This window comes from Gadus macrocephalus, chromosome 7, assembly GCF_031168955.1.
Source record: "Gadus macrocephalus chromosome 7, ASM3116895v1".
NCBI classification, from domain to species: Eukaryota; Metazoa; Chordata; class Actinopteri; order Gadiformes; family Gadidae; genus Gadus; species Gadus macrocephalus.
In genome coordinates this window covers 2,590,583-2,617,247 of record NC_082388.1, presented here as the reverse complement: position 1 = coordinate 2,617,247, position 26,665 = coordinate 2,590,583, and the positions used below count along the sequence as shown (strand labels likewise).

The 26,665-nt window shown below is 39.9% G+C and overlaps 9 non-coding genes across 9 annotated transcripts; all 9 read left to right on the top strand.

Moving 5' to 3' along the window:
- Positions 1-528: 528 nt before the first annotated feature.
- LOC132462193 (U6 spliceosomal RNA) lies at positions 529-635 on the top strand. The gene has a single exon (XR_009526754.1). It is a non-coding gene; the product is annotated as a U6 spliceosomal RNA (small nuclear RNA).
- Positions 636-3,018: 2,383 nt separating this feature from the next.
- LOC132462209 (U6 spliceosomal RNA) lies at positions 3,019-3,125 on the top strand. The gene has a single exon (XR_009526769.1). It is a non-coding gene; the product is annotated as a U6 spliceosomal RNA (small nuclear RNA).
- A 2,382-nt stretch (positions 3,126-5,507) lies between these two features.
- On the top strand, positions 5,508-5,614 carry LOC132462208 (U6 spliceosomal RNA). Its single transcript, XR_009526768.1, has one exon. It is a non-coding gene; the product is annotated as a U6 spliceosomal RNA (small nuclear RNA).
- A 4,595-nt stretch (positions 5,615-10,209) lies between these two features.
- On the top strand, positions 10,210-10,316 carry LOC132462207 (U6 spliceosomal RNA). The gene has a single exon (XR_009526767.1). It is a non-coding gene; the product is annotated as a U6 spliceosomal RNA (small nuclear RNA).
- Positions 10,317-14,897: 4,581 nt separating this feature from the next.
- On the top strand, positions 14,898-15,004 carry LOC132462205 (U6 spliceosomal RNA). The gene has a single exon (XR_009526766.1). It is a non-coding gene; the product is annotated as a U6 spliceosomal RNA (small nuclear RNA).
- A 2,381-nt stretch (positions 15,005-17,385) lies between these two features.
- LOC132462204 (U6 spliceosomal RNA) lies at positions 17,386-17,492 on the top strand. Its single transcript, XR_009526765.1, has one exon. It is a non-coding gene; the product is annotated as a U6 spliceosomal RNA (small nuclear RNA).
- Positions 17,493-19,873: 2,381 nt separating this feature from the next.
- LOC132462203 (U6 spliceosomal RNA) lies at positions 19,874-19,980 on the top strand. Its single transcript, XR_009526764.1, has one exon. It is a non-coding gene; the product is annotated as a U6 spliceosomal RNA (small nuclear RNA).
- A 2,382-nt stretch (positions 19,981-22,362) lies between these two features.
- On the top strand, positions 22,363-22,469 carry LOC132462202 (U6 spliceosomal RNA). Its single transcript, XR_009526763.1, has one exon. It is a non-coding gene; the product is annotated as a U6 spliceosomal RNA (small nuclear RNA).
- Positions 22,470-24,852: 2,383 nt separating this feature from the next.
- Positions 24,853-24,959, top strand: LOC132462216 (U6 spliceosomal RNA). Its single transcript, XR_009526776.1, has one exon. It is a non-coding gene; the product is annotated as a U6 spliceosomal RNA (small nuclear RNA).
- The last annotated feature ends 1,706 nt before the right edge of the window (positions 24,960-26,665 follow it).

The following is a 26,665-nucleotide window of genomic DNA, read 5'->3' as shown; positions in this document are numbered from 1 at the left end:
ATTTGGTAAATTAAATAAGTGTATTCAGGATCATCACTGAATTGTGATAACATTAAATAAAGAAGAAATAGCCAATTTGTTTTAACTCATATATTCAATTAATTTAACCCAACCTTGTTGACTAGTTAACCCAATTCTGTAGTCAATACAACAAAAATACTGGGTTAGCAAAGTAACTCAACTGTGGTGTAAATATAACCAAAAGCTTTGTTTTAAATAACCCAGCAGTCTGGGTAAACGGGTAACCCAACATGTTTGGTTAAAACGTCGACCCATTTGGTTGGGTTATCCTAACTCAACGCTTGGTCGGTCCTATATTAAACCAGCAGTTGGTTTAAGATTGGGTTGTTTTTAACCGAGCATTTCTTGTACATAATATCCTAATGACACCATAACTGGACCGGTGTATTGATCTATTATTGCTATGTATTTTATTGTATTGCAGTGTTTTTAATTAAACCGAACCATTAGAGAGAGATTCATTGTGTGAGTAGAGGTACATATAAAAACCAGGATCATTCCGTAAATGTGTTACCTTGTGTTTCACATATACTAAAATTGGAACGATACAGAGAAGATTAGCATGGCCCTCGCGCAGAGATGACACGCAAACTCGTGAAGCGTTCTAAATTTTAGTTTCTTATTAATATCTCTATTCTAATAATTGTAATAATAACTCATGGGTTGGGTATTCTTTCTGTTGAGACACCGCCCCCTAGTGGCGGAGTTGTGCGATGCAGCCAACACAGTCCTCTCCTTCTCTCGCTGCGTCCTGGTGAACCCGAGAACGGATTACGAGATAGTATTTTAGTTCCATGTACACCATTGAGAGCGTGGGATTCAAGCATGTCACCGTAACACTGTCCAAAGCATCAAACATACCACAGCGAGAGTGTCCTGCTGTTCAACTCATAGAGCTGGGCGCCCGGGCCATCAACCTCTGGTGTCCCAGCGCAAGGTCGCCAGGAACGTGGAGGGTGAGGTCCTCTGCCTCGATATCCTTTAAACTTTATTCAGAATCACTGTTTTAGTTTCATTTAGATCTTCAGCCCATGCTTGATAAAAAACATTGAATAGACTTTTCAAATTCAAAACCGTTTGCCCGCTAAAGCCAATCAAATTTGACAGCCAAGTCGTCAATCAGGAAGTAAGCCCATATCTCAGCAGCCCTTTGCCATATTAAAACCAACCTTGGTACATAGACCCATGACTCCATCATGGTGACACTGAATGAATCTGGTGACCTTTGACCTTTAAGGGGCACTGTTATTAATGTCGATGTGTTTTGACTCCTCTCTCTTCACATGAGTATATTTAAAACTTACTTTCAATGTCAGGTGATACTATCAGACCTCCCCATATAGCTAGTATATTATTTCCTGCAGAAATATCCGCGACAACCAATGATAATCGACCGCGAAGCCGCCAAACCTGAAACTCACCAATATCTCTGCAGCACTTTGACATATCATTACCAAACTTGATAAATAGACCCATAACATCATCATGGGGACACTCAATGAATTTGGTGACCATTGACCTCTAGGGGGCGCTATAATTAATGAAGACGTGTTTTAACTCCTTTCTCTTCACATGAGAACATTTCAAACTTATTTTCAATGTCTGATGATACTGTCAGACCTCCCCATGTAGCTTATAAATTATTTCTCATGGCAACATCAGAACTTGGCCACCATGTTGAAAGTTGTCAAAATCAGTTGTACATTTCCACAGGCCACAAATTATGTCCAATCTTCGTGAAACTTGGCAGATATGATCTTCAAACCAAGTTGAACAAATACGTCAAGCAGCTTTCTCAAATTCAAAACCGTTTGGCCGTGACAGCCAATCAAACATGGCGGCGCTCATTAATGGGTAGACACTGCACTCGTGTGGCGATAAGCGGTACTTAATGTATAATGCAACAATGACTATATTTACCATTCCGCCCACTTACAATATAAACTGCAATTCCCACTGGATTAGATGCTTCACGAACCACCTCCAGAACGGATGCTTGTTTATATTGTGTCTCTTTTAGGGATATTGTTCCGAATACCCCTATGTATTTGTGACATTTGTTCTGTCAGGCAGACTGTATTGCGCCCTTACCTCTAGGGGGGGTCATTTTCCCATTTGGTAAACATTGACGCGTACTCGCATAATGCTCATCCCACCAGCTGTCGGTATTACCGATTACCGAGACGGTCGTCATGTTGCCCCCTGGCCGATTACGTCCGTCCGGCAGAATTAGTTTATCGAGTCCCATTATGCTTGCCACCCACGTTACTGCTCGCAGCTATATTTGTTCAGTTATTGTTGCTATTGATATTGCTATTGTTACTATTGCGCTTTGCACATGATCATTGCACTTTTGTTATTAAAAAAAAAGGTTTTCCCCCATCTTTTGGTCTGATCATTATTCATTGCTCCATACCTGTGCATAGGCCAGATTAAAAAAGAATATGAAATATTAAGAATATATTTCATATTTGGTAAATTAAATAAGTGTATTCAGGATCATCACTGAATTGTGATAACATTAAATAAAGAAGAAATAGCCAATTTGTTTTAACTCATATATTCAATTAATTTAACCCAACCTTGTTGACTAGTTAACCCAATTCTGTAGTCAATACAACAAAAATACTGGGTTAGCAAAGTAACTCAACTGTGGTGTAAATATAACCAAAAGCTTTGTTTTAAATAACCCAGCAGTCTGGGTAAACGGGTAACCCAACATGTTTGGTTAAAACGTCGACCCATTTGGTTGGGTTATCCTAACTCAACGCTTGGTCGGTCCTATATTAAACCAGCAGTTGGTTTAAGATTGGGTTGTTTTTAACCGAGCATTTCTTGTACATAATATCCTAATGACACCATAACTGGACCGGTGTATTGATCTATTATTGCTATGTATTTTATTGTATTGCAGTGTTTTTAATTAAACCGAACCATTAGAGAGAGATTCATTGTGTGAGTAGAGGTACATATAAAAACCAGGATCATTCCGTAAATGTGTTACCTCGTGTTTCACATATACTAAAATTGGAACGATACAGAGAAGATTAGCATGGCCCTCGCGCAGAGATGACACGCAAACTCGTGAAGCGTTCTAAATTTTAGTTTCTTATTAATATCTCTATTCTAATAATTGTAATAATAACTCATGGGTTGGGTATTCTTTCTGTTGAGACACCGCCCCCTAGTGGCGGAGTTGTGCGATGCAGCCAACACAGTCCTCTCCTTCTCTCGCTGCGTCCTGGTGAACCCGAGAACGGATTACGAGATAATATTTTAGTTCCATGTACACCATTGAGAGCGTGGGATTCAAGCATGTCACCGTAACACTGTCCAAAGCATCAAACATACCACAGCGAGAGTGTCCTGCTGTTCAACTCATAGAGCAGGGCGCCCGGGCCATCAACCTCTGGTGTCCCAGCGCAAGGTCGCCAGGAACGTGGAGGGTGAGGTCCTCTGCCTCGATATCCTTTAAACTTTATTCAGAATCACTGTTTTAGTTTCATTTAGATCTTCAGCCCATGCTTGATAAAAAACATTGAATAGACTTTTCAAATTCAAAACCGTTTGCCCGCTAAAGCCAATCAAATTTGACAGCCAAGTCGTCAATCAGGAAGTAAGCCCATATCTCAGCAGCCCTTTGCCATATTAAAACCAACCTTGGTACATAGACCCATGACTCCATCATGGTGACACTGAATGAATCTGGTGACCTTTGACCTTTAAGGGGCACTGTTATTAATGTCGATGTGTTTTGACTCCTCTCTCTTCACATGAGTATATTTAAAACTTACTTTCAATGTCAGGTGATACTATCAGACCTCCCCATATAGCTAGTATATTATTTCCTGCAGAAATATCCGCGACAACCAATGATAATCGACCGCGAAGCCGCCAAACCTGAAACTCACCAATATCTCTGCAGCACTTTGACATATCATTACCAAACTTGATAAATAGACCCATAACATCATCATGGGGACACTCAATGAATTTGGTAACCATTGACCTCTAGGGGGCGCTATAATTAATGAAGACGTGTTTTAACTCCTTTCTCTTCACATGAGAACATTTCAAACTTATTTTCAATGTCTGATGATACTGTCAGACCTCCCCATGTAGCTTATAAATTATTTCTCATGGCAACATCAGAACTTGGCCACCATGTTGAAAGTTGTCAAAATCAGTTGTACATTTCCACAGGCCACAAATTATGTCCAATCTTCATGAAACTTGGCAGATATGATCTTCAAACCAAGTTGAACAAATAAGTCAAGCAGCTTTCTCAAATTCAAAACCGTTTGGCCGTGACAGCCAATCAAACATGGCGGCGCTCATTAATGGGTAGACACTGCACTCGTGTGGCGATAAGCGGTACTTAATTTATAATGCAACAATGACTATATTTACCATTCCGCCCACTTACAATATAAACTGCAATTCCCACTGGATTAGATGCTTCACGAACCACCTCCAGAACGGATGCTTGTTTATATTGTGTCTCTTTTAGGGATATTGTTCCGAATACCCCTATGTATTTGTGACATTTGTTCTGTCAGGCAGACTGTATTGTGCCCTTACCTCTAGGGGGGGTCATTTTCCCATTTGGTAAACATTGACGCGTACTCGCATAATGCTCATCCCACCAGCTGTCGGTATTACCGATTACCGAGACGGTCGTCATGTTGCCCCCTGGCCGATTACGTCCGTCCGGCAGAATTAGTTTATCGAGTCCCATTATGCTTGACACCCACGTTACTGCTCGCAGCTATATTTGTTCAGTTATTGTTGCTATTGATATTGCTATTGTTACTATTGCGCTTTGCACATGATCATTGCACTTTTGTTATTAAAAAAAAAGGTTTTCCCCATCTTTTGGTCTGATCATTATTCATTGCTCCATACCTGTGCATAGGCCAGATTAAAAAAGAATATGAAATATTAAGAATATATTTCATATTTGGTAAATTAAATAAGTGTATTCAGGATCATCACTGAATTGTGATAACATTAAATAAAGAAGAAATAGCCAATTTGTTTTAACTCATATATTCAATTAATTTAACCCAACCTTGTTGACTAGTTAACCCAATTCTGTAGTCAATACAACAAAAATACTGGGTTAGCAAAGTAACTCAACTGTGGTGTAAATATAACCAAAAGCTTTGTTTTAAATAACCCAGCAGTCTGGGTAAACGGGTAACCCAACATGTTTGGTTAAAACGTCGACCCATTTGGTTGGGTTATCCTAACTCAACGCTTGGTCGGTCCTATATTAAACCAGCAGTTGGTTTAAGATTGGGTTGTTTTTAACCGAGCATTTCTTGTACATAATATCCTAATGACACCATAACTGGACCGGTTTATTGATCTATTATTGCTATGTATTTTATTGTATTGCAGTGTTTTTAATTAAACCGAACCATTAGAGAGAGATTCATTGTGTGAGTAGAGGTACATATAAAAACCAGGATCATTCCGTAAATGTGTTACCTCGTGTTTCACATATACTAAAATTGGAACGATACAGAGAAGATTAGCATGGCCCTCGCGCAGAGATGACACGCAAACTCGTGAAGCGTTCTAAATTTTAGTTTCTTATTAATATCTCTATTCTAATAATTGTAATAATAACTCATGGGTTGGGTATTCTTTCTGTTGAGACACCGCCCCCTAGTGGCGGAGTTGTGCGATGCAGCCAACACAGTCCTCTCCTTCTCTCGCTGCGTCCTGGTGAACCCGAGAACGGATTACGAGATAGTATTTTAGTTCCATGTACACCATTGAGAGCGTGGGATTCAAGCATGTCACCGTAACACTGTCCAAAGCATCAAACATACCACAGCGAGAGTGTCCTGCTGTTCAACTCATAGAGCTGGGCGCCCGGGCCATCAACCTCTGGTGTCCCAGCGCAAGGTCGCCAGGAACGTGGAGGGTGAGGTCCTCTGCCTCGATATCATTTAAACTTTATTCAGAATCACATTTTTAGTTTCATTTAGATCTTCAGCCCATGCTTGATAAAAAACATTGAATAGACTTTTCAAATTCAAAACCGTTTGCCCGCTAAAGCCAATCAAATTTGACAGCCAAGTCGTCAATCAGGAAGTAAGCCCATATCTCAGCAGCCCTTTGCCATATTAAAACCAACCTTGGTACATAGACCCATGACTCCATCATGGTGACACTGAATGAATCTGGTGACCTTTGACCTTTAAGGGGCACTGTTATTAATGTCGATGTGTTTTGACTCCTCTCTCTTCACATGAGTATATTTAAAACTTACTTTCAATGTCAGGTGATACTATCAGACCTCCCCATATAGCTAGTATATTATTTCCTGCAGAAATATCCGCGACAACCAATGATAATCGACCGCGAAGCCGCCAAACCTGAAACTCACCAATATCTCTGCAGCACTTTGACATATCATTACCAAACTTGATAAATAGACCCATAACATCATCATGGGGACACTCAATGAATTTGGTGACCATTGACCTCTAGGGGGCGCTATAATTAATGAAGACGTGTTTTAACTCCTTTCTCTTCACATGAGTACATTTCAAACTTATTTTCAATGTCTGATGATACTGTCAGACCTCCCCATATAGCTTATAAATTATTTCTCATGGCAACATCAGAACTTGGCCACCATGTTGAAAGTTGTCAAAATCAGTTGTACATTTCCACAGGCCACAAATTATGTCCAATCTTCATGAAACTTGGCAGATATGATCTTCAAACAAATTTGAACAAATACGTCAAGCAGCTTTCTCAAATTCAAAACCGTTTGGCCGTGACAGCCAATCAAACATGGCGGCGCTCATTAACCTCTTAAACCCGAGCGCCCCCGGGGGCGGGGGCAGCTGCGCCGACGTGTGCTGTAAACAGCTGTAAACAGCACCACCATGCTCCAACATGTCCATGGTGCATACCCACGTAACGGGAAGAAGCTCGGCTAAAAGCCCATGATAACCATTTTTACCTAAACAAAATACAATTCTAACACCAAGCAACTAAATGAGCCCATAGTAAAACACGCAAAACGTGCATGCGCTCATACTGACTTCCGCCGATTTCGCTACTTCATGCCACCCGAACAAGCTGAGGCTTCACAGATTCCAATGATATAACGGGCATCACTCTACGACGAAAACTCACTGAACTAGCAGCCAAAGAAGAGCAAAATAAATAAACAAATAAAAAACGTTATACAATGTGATACTTTTGATTGGCGAATAGTGTTTTTTTACATGAATTTGGGTCCCTCGATTTGACTGTCCCTCGACTCTATTGGCTCTAACGGTTCGATAGAGGGGTCAATCATCCAAATTGACCAATGGATACCCAAGATATCTACCAGGGTTTGACTGGAAGGTCAGCATAATTCGCGCCAGAAGCGCCGAGGACTTTCTGAGCGCTCTTCAGACACTCCGGCTAGATAGAGACATACGCTCCTACTACACGCTTATTACTTCGTTTGCATTTCTAGTTAGCTGGTAGTTAGCTAGTTATTTTGTATTTTCTTGCATTGTTTGTTATTATTTTAAAATAAATAATGGCAGGCAGGAGAAAGACCTATACTTTTGCGGAGGCATTCGCTATCATTAGCGACAGTGGGGCTACCGTAGTCCCTCTTGAGTCGTCATCTGACGTCAGTGACTTGCTGTTGCCAGAACTGGACACGGACAACAGTGATTCAGAATATCGAATTCCATCACCTGAAAGGTATGTAATCTCTGTTATCGATTACTTATTGATTTGGTGTCATATTAGATATTATCTATCTATCGATCACCCTACTCACTCTACTCATTCCACACACTCACTTCCGGTACTCTTTGCCTTATATTTATATTTATGATATTATTTGCATCAATTATCATCATCAATATATTGTACATAGTTTATTTGATACTATCTCTATCCTTTCTTCTCTTTATTAATTTTTGCATTGTTGAGAGGACCTAGCAAACCAAGCATTGCTTTGTAAGTGATAAATAAACTTGGATTTGATTTATTATCCTGCAATGAATTTAGTAAATGCACACACTCAAACTGGTGCAAACTGGATTGTTAGTTGACTTCCCCAGTACATGTCTTGTTTACGCCAACATATTGTTACTTGTCTGTTTGAAGTTACATTATTTTCTTTCTTCTTCTTGGGTTCCACAGTGATGATGATGCTGATTATGAGCCACCTTCATCGACTACTCCTGCTCCAGCGTCAGCCCCCCCACCTCTGTTTATATATATATATATATATATATATATATATATATATATATATATATATATATATATATATATATATATATATATATCTTTATCCCTAGTGATTGTAGTTTTTAGCTGTGTTTTTACCTTTGTTTTTACAGTTTGGTTTTATTATATGTTGTTCTCAAATATATCTGCTCCAGTTGGAGTCAAATTTCATTTCGATTGTATGGTTTTCTTTGACTGGGAAAATGTATAGAGGTCTGGGTGAAATTTCAAAACTGTCAAAACTGTTGAATTTGGATGGAATGAATACCTATAGTGATATGTCAGTGAAATAAAATTAGTTTTACAGTCTGGTACCTTAGAAAGGTCAAATGGCACTGATGGTGCCCTAAAGTGCCCAAATGGCACCATTTAGTCCGTCTGGACCTACCTGTACTAAAACCTCTCTAAAATCACTTTATTCACTTTATTAGCATTTATCCTGGAACAGGGTACTCATCAGATGTTGTTACATGTTTCCCTAAAGGTTTTGGGCTACTATCCCATAGTTTCAAGGTGGTATTCACTCTAAATAATGTGTTTTCTCTAGGCGAAAATTAAAAATTGACATTTCTTACTATGTTCTAGCTGAATTTACTCTGACACAGTAACATCTATATTGATTCTGACACTTCCGAAGCCACCTCACAGGTGTTACCTTCCTTTTGAAACCAACTTTATTTATGTAGCCCTTGTAGTTGTGGAGGCATACTCTATTCATTATGGGCATGTCATTTCGGGCAGGAGGCCTGTGAAATAGGCCTAGGGCTTAACAGGTTAATGGGTAGACACTGCACTCGTGTGGCGATAAGCGGTACTTAATGTATAATGCAACAATGACTATATTTACCATTCCGCCCACTTACAATATAAACTGCAATTCCCACTGGATTAGATGCTTCACGAACCACCTCCAGAACGGATGCTTGTTTATATTGTGTCTCTTTTAGGGATATTGTTCCGAATACCCCTATGTATTTGTGACATTTGTTCTGTCAGGCAGACTGTATTGCGCCCTTACCTCTAGGGGGGGTCATTTTCCCATTTGGTAAACATTGACGCGTACTCGCATAATGCTCATCACACCAGCTGTCGGTATTACCGATTACCGAGACGGTCGTCATGTTGCCCCCTGGCCGATTACGTCCGTCCGGCAGAATTAGTTTATCGAGTCCCATTATGCTTGCCACCCACGTTACTGCTCGCAGCTATATTTGTTCAGTTATTGTTGCTATTGATATTGCTATTGTTACTATTGCGCTTTGCACATGATCATTGCACTTTTGTTATTAAAAAAAAAGGTTTTCCCCATCTTTTGGTCTGATCATTATTCATTGCTCCATACCTGTGCATAGGCCAGATTAAAAAAGAATATGAAATATTAAGAATATATTTCATATTTGGTAAATTAAATAAGTGTATTCAGGATCATCACTGAATTGTGATAACATTAAATAAAGAAGAAATAGCCAATTTGTTTTAACTCATATATTCAATTAATTTAACCCAACCTTGTTGACTAGTTAACCCAATTCTGTAGTCAATACAACAAAAATACTGGGTTAGCAAAGTAACTCAACTGTGGTGTAAATATAACCAAAAGCTTTGTTTTAAATAACCCAGCAGTCTGGGTAAACGGGTAACCCAACATGTTTGGTTAAAACGTCGACCCATTTGGTTGGGTTATCCTAACTCAACGCTTGGTCGGTCCTATATTAAACCAGCAGTTGGTTTAAGATTGGGTTGTTTTTAACCGAGCATTTCTTGTACATAATATCCTAATGACACCATAACTGGACCGGTGTATTGATCTATTATTGCTATGTATTTTATTGTATTGCAGTGTTTTTAATTAAACCGAACCATTAGAGAGAGATTCATTGTGTGAGTAGAGGTACATATAAAAACCAGGATCATTCCGTAAATGTGTTACCTCGTGTTTCACATATACTAAAATTGGAACGATACAGAGAAGATTAGCATGGCCCTCGCGCAGAGATGACACGCAAACTCGTGAAGCGTTCTAAATTTTAGTTTCTTATTAATATCTCTATTCTAATAATTGTAATAATAACTCATGGGTTGGGTATTCTTTCTGTTGAGACACCGCCCCCTAGTGGCGGAGTTGTGCGATGCAGCCAACACAGTCCTCTCCTTCTCTCGCTGCGTCCTGGTGAACCCGAGAACGGATTACAAGATAGTATTTTAGTTCCATGTACACCATTGAGAGCGTGGGATTCAAGCATGTCACCGTAACACTGTCCAAAGCATCAAACATACCACAGCGAGAGTGTCCTGCTGTTCAACTCATAGAGCTGGGCGCCCGGGCCATCAACCTCTGGTGTCCCAGCGCAAGGTCGCCAGGAACGTGGAGGGTGAGGTCCTCTGCCTCGATATCCTTTAAACTTTATTCAGAATCACATTTTTAGTTTCATTTAGATCTTCAGCCCATGCTTGATAAAAAACATTGAATAGACTTTTCAAATTCAAAACCGTTTGCCCGCTAAAGCCAATCAAATTTGACAGCCAAGTCGTCAATCAGGAAGTAAGCCCATATCTCAGCAGCCCTTTGCCATATTAAAACCAACCTTGGTACATAGACCCATGACTCCATCATGGTGACACTGAATGAATCTGGTGACCTTTGACCTTTAAGGGGCACTGTTATTAATGTCGATGTGTTTTGACTCCTCTCTCTTCACATGAGTATATTTAAAACTTACTTTCAATGTCAGGTGATACTATCAGACCTCCCCATATAGCTAGTATATTATTTCCTGCAGAAATATCCGCGACAACCAATGATAATCGACCGCGAAGCCGCCAAACCTGAAACTCACCAATATCTCTGCAGCACTTTGACATATCATTACCAAACTTGATAAATAGACCCATAACATCATCATGGGGACACTCAATGAATTTGGTGACCATTGACCTCTAGGGGGCGCTATAATTAATGAAGACGTGTTTTAACTCCTTTCTCTTCACATGAGTACATTTCAAACTTATTTTCAATGTCTGATGATACTGTCAGACCTCCCCATATAGCTTATAAATTATTTCTCATGGCAACATCAGAACTTGGCCACCATGTTGAAAGTTGTCAAAATCAGTTGTACATTTCCACAGGCCACAAATTATGTCCAATCTTCATGAAACTTGGCAGATATGATCTTCAAACAAAGTTGAACAAATACGTCAAGCAGCTTTCTCAGATTCAAAACCGTTTGGCCGTGACAGCCAATCAAACATGGCGGCGCTCATTAACCTCTTAAACCCGAGCGCCCCCGGGGGCGGGGGCAGCTGCGCCGACGTGTGCTGTAAACAGCTGTAAACAGCACCACCATGCTCCAACATGTCCATGGTGCATACCCACGTAACGGGAAGAAGCTCGGCTAAAAGCCCATGATAACCATTTTTACCTAAACAAAATACAATTCTAACACCAAGCAACTAAATGAGCCCATAGTAAAACACGCAAAACGTGCATGCGCTCATACTGACCGCCGCCGATTTCGCTACTTCATGCCACCCGAACAAGCTGAGGCTTCACAGATTCCAATGATATAACGGGCATCACTCTACGACGAAAACTCACTGAACTAGCAGCCAAAGAAGAGCAAAATAAATAAACAAATAAAAAACGTTATACAATGTGATACTTTTGATTGGCGAATAGTGTTTTTTTACATGAATTTGGGTCCCTCGATTTGACTGTCCCTCGACTCTATTGGCTCTAACGGTTCGATAGAGGGGTCAATCATCCAAATTGACCAATGGATACCCAAGATATCTACCAGGGTTTGACTGGAAGGTCAGCATAATTCGCGCCAGAAGCGCCGAGGACTTTCTGAGCGCTCTTCAGACACTCCGGCTAGATAGAGACATACGCTCCTACTACACGCTTATTACTTCGTTTGCATTTCTAGTTAGCTGGTAGTTAGCTAGTTATTTTGTATTTTCTTGCATTGTTTGTTATTATTTTAAAATAAATAATGGCAGGCAGGAGAAAGACCTATACTTTTGCGGAGGCATTCGCTATCATTAGCGACAGTGGGGCTACCGTAGTCCCTCTTGAGTCGTCATCTGACGTCAGTGACTTGCTGTTGCCAGAACTGGACACGGACAACAGTGATTCAGAATATCGAATTCCATCACCTGAAAGGTATGTAATCTCTGTTATCGATTACTTATTGATTTGGTGTCATATTAGATATTATCTATCTATCGATCACCCTACTCACTCTACTCATTCCACACACTCACTTCCGGTACTCTTTGCCTTATATTTATATTTATGATATTATTTGCATCAATTATCATCATCAATATATTGTACATAGTTTATTTGATACTATCTCTATCCTTTCTTCTCTTTATTAATTTTTGCATTGTTGAGAGGACCTAGCAAACCAAGCATTGCTTTGTAAGTGATAAATAAACTTGGATTTGATTTATTATCCTGCAATGAATTTAGTAAATGCACACACTCAAACTGGTGCAAACTGGATTGTTAGTTGACTTCCCCAGTACATGTCTTGTTTACGCCAACATATTGTTACTTGTCTGTTTGAAGTTACATTATTTTCTTTCTTCTTCTTGGGTTCCACAGTGATGATGATGCTGATTATGAGCCACCTTCATCGACTACTCCTGCTCCAGCGTCAGCCCCCCCACCTCTGTTTATATATATATATATATATATATATATATATATATATATATATATATATATATATATATATATCTTTATCCCTAGTGATTGTAGTTTTTAGCTGTGTTTTTACCTTTGTTTTTACAGTTTGGTTTTATTATATGTTGTTCTCAAATATATCTGCTCCAGTTGGAGTCAAATTTCATTTCGATTGTATGGTTTTCTTTGACTGGGAAAATGTATAGAGGTCTGGGTGAAATTTCAAAACTGTCAAAACTGTTGAATTTGGATGGAATGAATACCTATAGTGATATGTCAGTGAAATAAAATTAGTTTTACAGTCTGGTACCTTAGAAAGGTCAAATGGCACTGATGGTGCCCAAAAGTGCCCAAATGGCACCATTTAGTCCGTCTGGACCTACCTGTACTAAAACCTCTCTAAAATCACTTTATTCACTTTATTAGCATTTATCCTGGAACAGGGTACTCATCAGATGTTGTTACATGTTTCCCTAAAGGTTTTGGGCTACTATCCCATAGTTTCAAGGTGGTATTCACTCTAAATAATGTGTTTTCTCTAGGCGAAAATTAAAAATTGACATTTCTTACTATGTTCTAGCTGAATTTACTCTGACACAGTAACATCTATATTGATTCTGACACTTCTGAAGCCACCTCACAGGTGTTACCTTCCTTTTGAAACCAACTTTATTTATGTAGCCCTTGTAGTTGTGGAGGCATACTCTATTCATTATGGGCATGTCATTTCGGGCAGGAGGCCTGTGAAATAGGCCTAGGGCTTAACAGGTTAATGGGTAGACACTGCACTCGTGTGGCGATAAGCGGTACTTAATGTATAATGCAACAATGACTATATTTACCATTCCGCCCACTTACAATATAAACTGCAATTCCCACTGGATTAGATGCTTCACGAACCACCTCCAGAACGGATGCTTGTTTATATTGTGTCTCTTTTAGGGATATTGTTCCGAATACCCCTATGTATTTGTGACATTTGTTCTGTCAGGCAGACTGTATTGCGCCCTTACCTCTAGGGGGGGTCATTTTCCCATTTGGTAAACATTGACGCGTACTCGCATAATGCTCATCACACCAGCTGTCGGTATTACCGATTACCGAGACGGTCGTCATGTTGCCCCCTGGCCGATTACGTCCGTCCGGCAGAATTAGTTTATCGAGTCCCATTATGCTTGCCACCCACGTTACTGCTCGCAGCTATATTTGTTCAGTTATTGTTGCTATTGATATTGCTATTGTTACTATTGCGCTTTGCACATGATCATTGCACTTTTGTTATTAAAAAAAAAGGTTTTCCCCATCTTTTGGTCTGATCATTATTCATTGCTCCATACCTGTGCATAGGCCAGATTAAAAAAGAATATGAAATATTAAGAATATATTTCATATTTGGTAAATTAAATAAGTGTATTCAGGATCATCACTGAATTGTGATAACATTAAATAAAGAAGAAATAGCCAATTTGTTTTAACTCATATATTCAATTAATTTAACCCAACCTTGTTGACTAGTTAACCCAATTCTGTAGTCAATACAACAAAAATACTGGGTTAGCAAAGTAACTCAACTGTGGTGTAAATATAACCAAAAGCTTTGTTTTAAATAACCCAGCAGTCTGGGTAAACGGGTAACCCAACATGTTTGGTTAAAACGTCGACCCATTTGGTTGGGTTATCCTAACTCAACGCTTGGTCGGTCCTATATTAAACCAGCAGTTGGTTTAAGATTGGGTTGTTTTTAACCGAGCATTTCTTGTACATAATATCCTAATGACACCATAACTGGACCGGTGTATTGATCTATTATTGCTATGTATTTTATTGTATTGCAGTGTTTTTAATTAAACCGAACCATTAGAGAGAGATTCATTGTGTGAGTAGAGGTACATATAAAAACCAGGATCATTCCGTAAATGTGTTACCTCGTGTTTCACATATACTAAAATTGGAACGATACAGAGAAGATTAGCATGGCCCTCGCGCAGAGATGACACGCAAACTCGTGAAGCGTTCTAAATTTTAGTTTCTTATTAATATCTCTATTCTAATAATTGTAATAATAACTCATGGGTTGGGTATTCTTTCTGTTGAGACACCGCCCCCTAGTGGCGGAGTTGTGCGATGCAGCCAACACAGTCCTCTCCTTCTCTCGCTGCGTCCTGGTGAACCCGAGAACGGATTACGAGATAGTATTTTAGTTCCATGTACACCATTGAGAGCGTGGGATTCAAGCATGTCACGTAACACTGTCCAAAGCATCAAACATACCACAGCGAGAGTGTCCTACTGTTCAACTCATAGAGCTGGGCGCCCGGGCCATCAACCTCTGGTGTCCCAGCGCAAGGTCGCCAGGAACGTGGAGGGTGAGGTCCTCTGCCTCGATATCCTTTAAACTTTATTCAGAATCACATTTTTAGTTTCATTTAGATCTTCAGCCCATGCTTGATAAAAAACATTGAATAGACTTTTCAAATTCAAAACCGTTTGCCCGCTAAAGCCAATCAAATTTGACAGCCAAGTCGTCAATCAGGAAGTAAGCCCATATCTCAGCAGCCCTTTGCCATATTAAAACCAACCTTGGTACATAGACCCATGACTCCATCATGGTGACACTGAATGAATCTGGTGACCTTTGACCTTTAAGGGGCACTGTTATTAATGTCGATGTGTTTTGACTCCTCTCTCTTCACATGAGTATATTTAAAACTTACTTTCAATGTCAGGTGATACTATCAGACCTCCCCATATAGCTAGTATATTATTTCCTGCAGAAATATCCGCGACAACCAATGATAATCGACCGCGAAGCCGCCAAACCTGAAACTCACCAATATCTCTGCAGCACTTTGACATATCATTACCAAACTTGATAAATAGACCCATAACATCATCATGGGGACACTCAATGAATTTGGTGACCATTGACCTCTAGGGGGCGCTATAATTAATGAAGACGTGTTTTAACTCCTTTCTCTTCACATGAGTACATTTCAAACTTATTTTCAATGTCTGATGATACTGTCAGACCTCCCCATATAGCTTATAAATTATTTCTCATGGCAACATCAGAACTTGGCCACCATGTTGAAAGTTGTCAAAATCAGTTGTACATTTCCACAGGCCACAAATTATGTCCAATCTTCATGAAACTTGGCAGATATGATCTTCAAACAAAGTTGAACAAATACGTCAAGCAGCTTTCTCAAATTCAAAACCGTTTGGCCGTGACAGCCAATCAAACATGGCGGCGCTCATTAATGGGTAGACACTGCACTCGTGTGGCGATAAGCGGTACTTAATGTATAATGCAACAATGACTATATTTACCATTCCGCCCACTTACAATATAAACTGCAATTCCCACTGGATTAGATGCTTCACGAACCACCTCCAGAACGGATGCTTGTTTATATTGTGTCTCTTTTAGGGATATTGTTCCGAATACCCCTATGTATTTGTGACATTTGTTCTGTCAGGCAGACTGTATTGCGCCCTTACCTCTAGGGGGGGTCATTTTCCCATTTGGTAAACATTGACGCGTACTCGCATAATGCTCATCCCACCAGCTGTCGGTATTACCGATTACCGAGACGGTCGTCATGTTGCCCCCTGGCCGATTACGTCCGTCCGGCAGAATTAGTTTATCGAGTCCCATTATGCTTGCCACCCACGTTACTGCTCGCAGCTATATTTGTTCAGTTATTGTTGCTATTGATATTGCTATTGTTACTATTGCGCTTTGCACATGATCATTGCACTTTTGTTATTAAAAAAAAAGGTTTTCCCCATCTTTTGGTCTGATCATTATTCATTGCTCCATACCTGTGCATAGGCCAGATTAAAAAAGAATATGAAATATTAAGAATATATTTCATATTTGGTAAATTAAATAAGTGTATTCAGGATCATCACTGAATTGTGATAACATTAAATAAAGAAGAAATAGCCAATTTGTTTTAACTCATATATTCAATTAATTTAACCCAACCTTGTTGACTAGTTAACCCAATTCTGTAGTCAATACAACAAAAATACTGGGTTAGCAAAGTAACTCAACTGTGGTGTAAATATAACCAAAAGCTTTGTTTTAAATAACCCAGCAGTCTGGGTAAACGGGTAACCCAACATGTTTGGTTAAAACGTCGACCCATTTGGTTGGGTTATCCTAACTCAACGCTTGGTCGGTCCTATATTAAACCAGCAGTTGGTTTAAGATTGGGTTGTTTTTAACCGAGCATTTCTTGTACATAATATCCTAATGACACCATAACTGGACCGGTGTATTGATCTATTATTGCTATGTATTTTATTGTATTGCAGTGTTTTTAATTAAACCGAACCATTAGAGAGAGATTCATTGTGTGAGTAGAGGTACATATAAAAACCAGGATCATTCCGTAAATGTGTTACCTCGTGTTTCACATATACTAAAATTGGAACGATACAGAGAAGATTAGCATGGCCCTCGCGCAGAGATGACACGCAAACTCGTGAAGCGTTCTAAATTTTAGTTTCTTATTAATATCTCTATTCTAATAATTGTAATAATAACTCATGGGTTGGGTATTCTTTTTGTTGAGACACCGCCCCCTAGTGGCGGAGTTGTGCGATGCAGCCAACACAGTCCTCTCCTTCTCTCGCTGCGTCCTGGTGAACCCGAGAACGGATTACGAGATAGTATTTTAGTTCCATGTACACCATTGAGAGCGTGGGATTCAAGCATGTCACGTAACACTGTCCAAAGCATCAAACATACCACAGCGAGAGTGTCCTACTGTTCAACTCATAGAGCTGGGCGCCCGGGCCATCAACCTCTGGTGTCCCAGCGCAAGGTCGCCAGGAACGTGGAGGGTGAGGTCCTCTGCCTCGATATCCTTTAAACTTTATTCAGAATCACAGTTTTAGTTTCATTTAGATCTTCAGCCCATGCTTGATAAAAAACATTGAATAGACTTTTCAAATTCAAAACCGTTTGCCCGCTAAAGCCAATCAAATTTGACAGCCAAGTCGTCAATCAGGAAGTAAGCCCATATCTCAGCAGCCCTTTGCCATATTAAAACCAACCTTGGTACATAGACCCATGACTCCATCATGGTGACACTGAATGAATCTGGTGACCTTTGACCTTTAAGGGGCACTGTTATTAATGTCGATGTGTTTTGACTCCTCTCTCTTCACATGAGTATATTTAAAACTTACTTTCAATGTCAGGTGATACTATCAGACCTCCCCATATAGCTAGTATATTATTTCCTGCAGAAATATCCGTGACAACCAATGATAATCGACCGCGAAGCCGCCAAACCTGAAACTCACCAATATCTCTGCAGCACTTTGACATATCATTACCAAACTTGATAAATAGACCCATAACATCATCATGGGGACACTCAATGAATTTGGTGACCATTGACCTCTAGGGGGCGCTATAATTAATGAAGACGTGTTTTAACTCCTTTCTCTTCACATGAGTACATTTCAAACTTATTTTCAATGTCTGATGATACTGTCAGACCTCCCCATATAGCTTATAAATTATTTCTCATGGCAACATCAGAACTTGGCCACCATGTTGAAAGTTGTCAAAATCAGTTGTACATTTCCACAGGCCACAAATTATGTCCAATCTTCATGGAACTTGGCAGATATGATCTTCAAACCAAGTTGAACAAATAAGTCAAGCAGCTTTCTCAAATTCAAAACCGTTTGGCCGTGACAGCCAATCAAACATGGCGGCGCTCATTAATGGGTAGACACTGCACTCGTGTGGCGATAAGCGGTACTTAATGTATAATGCAACAATGACTATATTTACCATTCCGCCCACTTACAATATAAACTGCAATTCCCACTGGATTAGATGCTTCACGAACCACCTCCAGAACGGATGCTTGTTTATATTGTGTCTCTTTTAGGGATATTGTTCCGAATACCCCTATGTATTTGTGACATTTGTTCTGTCAGGCAGACTGTATTGCGCCCTTACCTCTAGGGGGGGTCATTTTCCCATTTGGTAAACATTGACGCGTACTCGCATAATGCTCATCCCACCAGCTGTCGGTATTACCGATTACCGAGACGGTCGTCATGTTGCCCCCTGGCCGATTACGTCCGTCCGGCAGAATTAGTTTATCGAGTCCCATTATGCTTGCCACCCACGTTACTGCTCGCAGCTATATTTGTTCAGTTATTGTTGCTATTGATATTGCTATTGTTACTATTGCGCTTTGCACATGATCATTGCACTTTTGTTATTAAAAAAAAAGGTTTTCCCCATCTTTTGGTCTGATCATTATTCATTGCTCCATACCTGTGCATAGGCCAGATTAAAAAAGAATATGAAATATTAAGAATATATTTCATATTTGGTAAATTAAATAAGTGTATTCAGGATCATCACTGAATTGTGATAACATTAAATAAAGAAGAAATAGCCAATTTGTTTTAACTCATATATTCAATTAATTTAACCCAACCTTGTTGACTAGTTAACCCAATTCTGTAGTCAATACAACAAAAATACTGGGTTAGCAAAGTAACTCAACTGTGGTGTAAATATAACCAAAAGCTTTGTTTTAAATAACCCAGCAGTCTGGGTAAACGGGTAACCCAACATGTTTGGTTAAAACGTCGACCCATTTGGTTGGGTTATCCTAACTCAACGCTTGGTCGGTCCTATATTAAACCAGCAGTTGGTTTAAGATTGGGTTGTTTTTAACCGAGCATTTCTTGTACATAATATCCTAATGACACCATAACTGGACCGGTGTATTGATCTATTATTGCTATGTATTTTATTGTATTGCAGTGTTTTTAATTAAACCGAACCATTAGAGAGAGATTCATTGTGTGAGTAGAGGTACATATAAAAACCAGGATCATTCCGTAAATGTGTTACCTCGTGTTTCACATATACTAAAATTGGAACGATACAGAGAAGATTAGCATGGCCCTCGCGCAGAGATGACACGCAAACTCGTGAAGCGTTCTAAATTTTAGTTTCTTATTAATATCTCTATTCTAATAATTGTAATAATAACTCATGGGTTGGGTATTCTTTCTGTTGAGACACCGCCCCCTAGTGGCGGAGTTGTGCGATGCAGCCAACACAGTCCTCTCCTTCTCTCGCTGCGTCCTGGTGAACCCGAGAACGGATTACGAGATAGTATTTTAGTTCCATGTACACCATTGAGAGCGTGGGATTCAAGCATGTCACCGTAACACTGTCCAAAGCATCAAACATACCACAGCGAGAGTGTCCTGCTGTTCAACTCATAGAGCTGGGCGCCCGGGCCATCAACCTCTGGTGTCCCAGCGCAAGGTCGCCAGGAACGTGGAGGGTGAGGTCCTCTGCCTCGATATCCTTTAAACTTTATTCAGAATCACAGTTTTAGTTTCATTTAGATCTTCAGCCCATGCTTGATAAAAAACATTGAATAGACTTTTCAAATTCAAAACCGTTTGCCCGCTAAAGCCAATCAAATTTGACAGCCAAGTCGTCAATCAGGAAGTAAGCCCATATCTCAGCAGCCCTTTGCCATATTAAAACCAACCTTGGTACATAGACCCATGACTCCATCATGGTGACACTGAATGAATCTGGTGACCTTTGACCTTTAAGGGGCACTGTTATTAATGTCGATGTGTTTTGACTCCTCTCTCTTCACATGAGTATATTTAAAACTTACTTTCAATGTCAGGTGATACTATCAGACCTCCCCATATAGCTAGTATATTATTTCCTGCAGAAATATCCGCGACAACCAATGATAATCGACCGCGAAGCCGCCAAACCTGAAACTCACCAATATCTCTGCAGCACTTTGACATATCATTACCAAACTTGATAAATAGACCCATAACATCATCATGGGGACACTCAATGAATTTGGTGACCATTGACCTCTAGGGGGCGCTATAATTAATGAAGACGTGTTTTAACTCCTTTCTCTTCACATGAGTACATTTCAAACTTATTTTCAATGTCTGATGATACTGTCAGACCTCCCCATATAGCTTATAAATTATTTCTCATGGCAACATCAGAACTTGGCCACCATGTTGAAAGTTGTCAAAATCAGTTGTACATTTCCACAGGCCACAAATTATGTCCAATCTTCATGAAACTTGGCAGATATGATCTTCAAACCAAGTTGAACAAATACGTCAAGCAGCTTTCTCAAATTCAAAACCGTTTGGCCGTGACAGCCAATCAAACATGGCGGCGCTCATTAATGGGTAGACACTGCACTCGTGTGGCGATAAGCGGTACTTAATGTATAATGCAACAATGACTATATTTACCATTCCGCCCACTTACAATATAAACTGCAATTCCCACTGGATTAGATGCTTCACGAACCACCTCCAGAACGGATGCTTGTTTATATTGTGTCTCTTTTAGGGATATTGTTCCGAATACCCCTATGTATTTGTGACATTTGTTCTGTCAGGCAGACTGTATTGCGCCCTTACCTCTAGGGGGGGTCATTTTCCCATTTGGTAAACATTGACGCGTACTCGCATAATGCTCATCCCACCAGCTGTCGGTATTACCGATTACCGAGACGGTCGTCATGTTGCCCCCTGGCCGATTACGTCCGTCCGGCAGAATTAGTTTATCGAGTCCCATTATGCTTGCCACCCACGTTACTGCTCGCAGCTATATTTGTTCAGTTATTGTTGCTATTGATATTGCTATTGTTACTATTGCGCTTTGCACATGATCATTGCACTTTTGTTATTAAAAAAAAAGGTTTTCCCCATCTTTTGGTCTGATCATTATTCATTGCTCCATACCTGTGCATAGGCCAGATTAAAAAAGAATATGAAATATTAAGAATATATTTCATATTTGGTAAATTAAATAAGTGTATTCAGGATCATCACTGAATTGTGATAACATTAAATAAAGAAGAAATAGCCAATTTGTTTTAACTCATATATTCAATTAATTTAACCCAACCTTGTTGACTAGTTAACCCAATTCTGTAGTCAATACAACAAAAATACTGGGTTAGCAAAGTAACTCAACTGTGGTGTAAATATAACCAAAAGCTTTGTTTTAAATAACCCAGCAGTCTGGGTAAACGGGTAACCCAACATGTTTGGTTAAAACGTCGACCCATTTGGTTGGGTTATCCTAACTCAACGCTTGGTCGGTCCTATATTAAACCAGCAGTTGGTTTAAGATTGGGTTGTTTTTAACCGAGCATTTCTTGTACATAATATCCTAATGACACCATAACTGGACCGGTGTATTGATCTATTATTGCTATGTATTTTATTGTATTGCAGTGTTTTTTATTAAACCGAACCATTAGAGAGAGATTCATTGTGTGAGTAGAGGTACATATAAAAACCAGGATCATTCCGTAAATGTGTTACCTCGTGTTTCACATATACTAAAATTGGAACGATACAGAGAAGATTAGCATGGCCCTCGCGCAGAGATGACACGCAAACTCGTGAAGCGTTCTAAATTTTAGTTTCTTATTAATATCTCTATTCTAATAATTGTAATAATAACTCATGGGTTGGGTATTCTTTCTGTTGAGACACCGCCCCCTAGTGGCGGAGTTGTGCGATGCAGCCAACACAGTCCTCTCCTTCTCTCGCTGCGTCCTGGTGAACCCGAGAACGGATTACGAGATAGTATTTTAGTTCCATGTACACCATTGAGAGCGTGGGATTCAAGCATGTCACCGTAACACTGTCCAAAGCATCAAACATACCACAGCGAGAGTGTCCTGCTGTTCAACTCATAGAGCTGGGCGCCCGGGTCATCAACCTCTGGTGTCCCAGCGCAAGGTCGCCAGGAACGTGGAGGGTGAGGTCCTCTGCCTCGATATCCTTTAAACTTTATTCAGAATCACAGTTTTAGTTTCATTTAGATCTTCAGCCCATGCTTGATAAAAAACATTGAATAGACTTTTCAAATTCAAAACCGTTTGCCCGCTAAAGCCAATCAAATTTGACAGCCAAGTCGTCAATCAGGAAGTAAGCCCATATCTCAGCAGCCCTTTGCCATATTAAAACCAACCTTGGTACATAGACCCATGACTCCATCATGGTGACACTGAATGAATCTGGTGACCTTTGACCTTTAAGGGGCACTGTTATTAATGTCGATGTGTTTTGACTCCTCTCTCTTCACATGAGTATATTTAAAACTTACTTTCAATGTCAGGTGATACTATCAGACCTCCCCATATAGCTAGTATATTATTTCCTGCAGAAATATCCGCGACAACCAATGATAATCGACCGCGAAGCCGCCAAACCTGAAACTCACCAATATCTCTGCAGCACTTTGACATATCATTACCAAACTTGATAAATAGACCCATAACATCATCATGGGGACACTCAATGAATTTGGTGACCATTGACCTCTAGGGGGCGCTATAATTAATGAAGACGTGTTTTAACTCCTTTCTCTTCACATGAGTACATTTCAAACTTATTTTCAATGTCTGATGATACTGTCAGACCTCCCCATATAGCTTGTAAATTATTTCTCATGGCAACATCAGAACTTGGCCACCATGTTGAAAGTTGTCAAAATCAGTTGTACATTTCCACAGGCCACAAATTATGTCCAATCTTCATGAAACTTGGCAGATATGATCTTCAAACCAAGTTGAACAAATGCATCAAACAGATTTCTCAAATTCAAAACCGTTTGGCCGTGACAGCCAATCAAACATGGCGGCGCTCATTAATGGGTAGACACTGCACTCGTGTGGCGATAAGCGGTACTTAATGTATAATGCAACAATGACTATATTTACCATTCCGCCCACTTACAATATAAACTGCAATTCCCACTGGATTAGATGCTTCACGAACCACCTCCAGAACGGATGCTTGTTTATATTGTGTCTCTTTTAGGGATATTGTTCCGAATACCCCTATGTATTTGTGACATTTGTTCTGTCAGGCAGACTGTATTGCGCCCTTACCTCTAGGGGGGGTCATTTTCCCATTTGGTAAACATTGACGCGTACTCGCATAATGCTCATCCCACCAGCTGTCGGTATTACCGATTACCGAGACGGTCGTCATGTTGCCCCCTGGCCGATTACGTCCGTCCGGCAGAATTAGTTTATCGAGTCCCATTATGCTTGCCACCCACGTTACTGCTCGCAGCTATATTTGTTCAGTTATTGTTGCTATTGATATTGCTATTGTTACTATTGCGCTTTGCACATGATCATTGCGCTTTTGTTATTAAAAAAAAAGGTTTTCCCCATCTTTTGGTCTGATCATTATTCATTGCTCCATACCTGTGCATAGGCCAGATTAAAAAAAGAATATGAAATATTAAGAATATATTTCATATTTGGTAAATTAAATAAGTGTATTCAGGATCATCACTGAATTGTGATAACATTAAATAAAGAAGAAATAGCCAATTTGTTTTAACTCATATATTCAATTAATTTAACCCAACCTTGTTGACTAGTTAACCCAATTCTGTAGTCAATACAACAAAAATACTGGGTTAGCAAAGTAACTCAACTGTGGTGTAAATATAACCAAAAGCTTTGTTTTAAAAAACCCAGCAGTCTGGGTAAACGGGTAACCCAACATGTTTGGTTAAAACGTCGACCCATTTGGTTGGGTTATCCTAACTCAACGCTTGGTCGGTCCTATATTAAACCAGCAGTTGGTTTAAGATTGGGTTTTTTTTAACCGAGCATTTCTTGTACATAATATCCTAATGACACCATAACTGGACCGGTGTATTGATCTATTATTGCTATGTATTTTATTGTATTGCAGTGTTTTTTATTAAACCGAACCATTAGAGAGAGATTCATTGTGTGAGTAGAGGTACATATAAAAACCAGGATCATTCCGTAAATGTGTTACCTTGTGTTTCACATATACTAAAATTGGAATGATACAGAGAAGATTAGCATGGCCCTCGCGCAGAGATGACACGCAAACTCGTGAAGCGTTCTAAATTTTAGTTTCTTATTAATATCTCTATTCTAATAATTGTAATAATAACTCATGGGTTGGGTATTCTTTCTGTTGAGACACCACCACCTAGTGGCGGAGTTGTGCGATGCAGCCAACACAGTCCTCTCCTTCTCTCGCTGCGTCCTGGTGAACCCGAGAACGGATTACCAGATAGTATTTTAGTTCCATGTACACCATTGAGAGCGTGGGATTCAAGCATGTCACCGTAACACTGTCCAAAGCATCAAACATACCACAGCGAGAGTGTCCTGCTGTTCAACTCATAGAGCTGGGCGCCCGGGCCATCAACCTCTGGTGTCCCAGCGCAAGGTCGCCAGGAACGTGGAGGGTGAGGTCCTCTGCCTCGATATCCTTTAAACTTTATTCAGAATCACAGTTTTAGTTTCATTTAGATCTTCAGCCCATGCTTGATAAAAAACATTGAATAGACTTTTCAAATTCAAAACCGTTTGCCCGCTAAAGCCAATCAAATTTGACAGCCAAGTCGCCAATCAGGAAGTAAGCCCATATCTCAGCAGCCCTTTGCCATATTAAAACCAACCTTGGTACATAGACCCATGACCCCATCATGGTGACACTGAATGAATCTGGTGACCTTTGACCTTTAAGGGGCACTGTTATTAATGTCGATGTGTTTTGACTCCTCTCTCTTCACATGAGTATATTTAAAACTTACTTTCAATGTCAGTTGATACTATCAGACCTCCCCATATAGCTAGTATATTATTTCCTGCAGAAATATCCGCGACAGCCAAGGATAATCGACCGCAAAGCCGCCAAACCTGAAACACACCAATATCTCTGCAGCACTTTGACATATCATAACCAAACTTGATAAATAGACCCACAACATCATCATGGGGACACTCAATGAATTTGGTGACCATTGACCTCTAGGGGGCGCTATAATTAATGAAGACGTGTTTTAACTCCTTTCTCTTCACATGAGTACATTTCAAACTTATTTTCAATGTCTGATGATACTGTCAGACCTCCCCATGTAGCTTATGAATTATTTCTCATGGCAACATCAGAACTTGGCCACCATGTTGAAAGTTGTCAAAATCAGTTGTACATTTCCACAGGCCACAAATTATGTCCAATCTTCATGAAACTTGGCAGATATGATCTTCAAACCAAGTTGAACAAATACGTCAAGCAGCTTTCTCAAATTCAAAACCGTTTGGCCGTGACAGCCAATCAAACATGGCGGCGCTCATTAATGGGTAGACACTGCACTCGTGTGGCGATAAGCGGTACTTAATGTATAATGCAACAATGACTATATTTACCATTCCGCCCACTTACAATATAAACTGCAATTCCCACTGGATTAGATGCTTCACGAACCACCTCCAGAACGGATGCTTGTTTATATTGTGTCTCTTTTAGGGATATTGTTCCGAATACCCCTATGTATTTGTGACATTTGTTCTGTCAGGCAGACTGTATTGCGCCCTTACCTCTAGGGGGGGTCATTTTCCCATTTGGTAAACATTGACGCGTACTCGCATAATGCTCATCACACCAGCTGTCGGTATTACCGATTACCGAGACGGTCGTCATGTTGCCCCCTGGCCGATTACGTCCGTCCGGCAGAATTAGTTTATCGAGTCCCATTATGCTTGACACCCACGTTACTGCTCGCAGCTATATTTGTTCAGTTATTGTTGCTATTGATATTGCTATTGT